Source organism: Echinops telfairi, unplaced genomic scaffold (genome assembly GCF_000313985.2).
Source record: "Echinops telfairi isolate 266 unplaced genomic scaffold, ASM31398v2 ScPeMD7_5;HRSCAF=22, whole genome shotgun sequence".
In the NCBI taxonomy this organism is placed as follows: Eukaryota; Metazoa; Chordata; class Mammalia; order Afrosoricida; family Tenrecidae; genus Echinops; species Echinops telfairi.
This window is the reverse complement of record NW_022103901.1, coordinates 42,831,516-42,832,972: the sequence shown is the minus strand read 5'-3', so window position 1 is coordinate 42,832,972 and position 1,457 is coordinate 42,831,516.

Here is a 1,457-nt window from a genome sequence, read left to right as displayed (position 1 = left end):
GCACTGTGGTTAGTAACCCCTTCCTCCCATCCCTCTATTATGGACAGAGGGAGATCACCGGAGGCGTATTTCCTATGTAGATCCTACAAAGGTATCTTGGACTCCCAGTGTCATCCATAGCCTTCTGCAAACCAGAATCTCACAATGTAGGCTCTGATACTATTCTCTCCTTTGACTTTGGATTAGATTTACAGTCCTTCAGTGACTGACTGCACAACTCTTCTAGATATGATTGAACTCTTAAATTGTATGATTAAGCTTACAATAAAACAATGTAAAAAAAAAAGATTCTACCTTGGTATGTTGGTTCCCATTGCACCTGTCATAATTTACCAAAATGATGTTGATGAAAACTAGCAGCTGTCAAACAAATAAAATAAAGTTGTAAAATGGAGGTAGGGTATGAACAGTATAGCTTTAGCAACATTTACACGTAGATTCCTGTCTTATTAATGTCAATTTTAGCAGCATTTACAAACATAAGAACCTCGAGGATTGTATCTGCTGTGATGGTTGGTGCACAGATGGGTGTGAGCAGCAGTGGTTACAAGCCCTCTGATGCTCTCCTGGGACTTGAGGTCCATGGTGGATCCATGGGTGCATCTGACTTACATTAATGGCCTGCCAGTGAAGTTACCTGCGTCTTAATGCTTTATCATAAGTCCACTGAGGGAAGACTTAGTGTTTGGTGAGCTAATTAGTACTTGTGGTGGCTGAGGGAATTTAATTACGACACTAATCTTCTTTCCTGGAAATACATACTTTTGAAGACTCTGTAATTAAAATAAAATAGTTTTACTGTTGGACAAACCATCCATGATTAAGGCGGGGTGGGGGGGAAAGGTAAGACTGAAGCTGAATACAAAAGGCAATTACTTGCTCCTCTTTGTAATGATAAGAAGTGTTTTCTGAAAATGATAGTGGTTCCAAAGTATGAGGCAATTAATCTTTTGTAGGGATTTACAAAGAGCTCTGAGGAGGGTCTCCCATGCATAAATAATCTTCAGGGCAAGTAATCTTTGTGAGGTGTGTTTTTCCTATTCGGGGGGAGTTATTTCTTTTGCCTTACTGCATCCAGCCTCTTGGAGAATATATTCTGAGAGGTGATAGAAGGCAGGCTGGGCTACATAAATTGTGGGGCCCAGTGCATCCTTGAGGGCTCAGAGCCCCTTGTGCCAAGATTATTAAGAATTTCAAGATGGTGACAGCAGATTATTGAGCCCAGAAGCTGTGTCCTCCAGGATGGTAATGTGGTGAAAGCTGACAGTCTTGGCCATTAGTCACGAAGGACTCTTGCTCTAACCTCTTTGCCAGATTTGGAGTTACAGTCTCTCATGAGGGATGGAAAAAGGGGGTGGTGAAGATGGGAGATATTTTCTTGAACAGCTTAATCACACAACCAGTTTCAATTTTGACACTTGGTGACCCCCAAGTGTGACAAAGGAGAACTCATCACA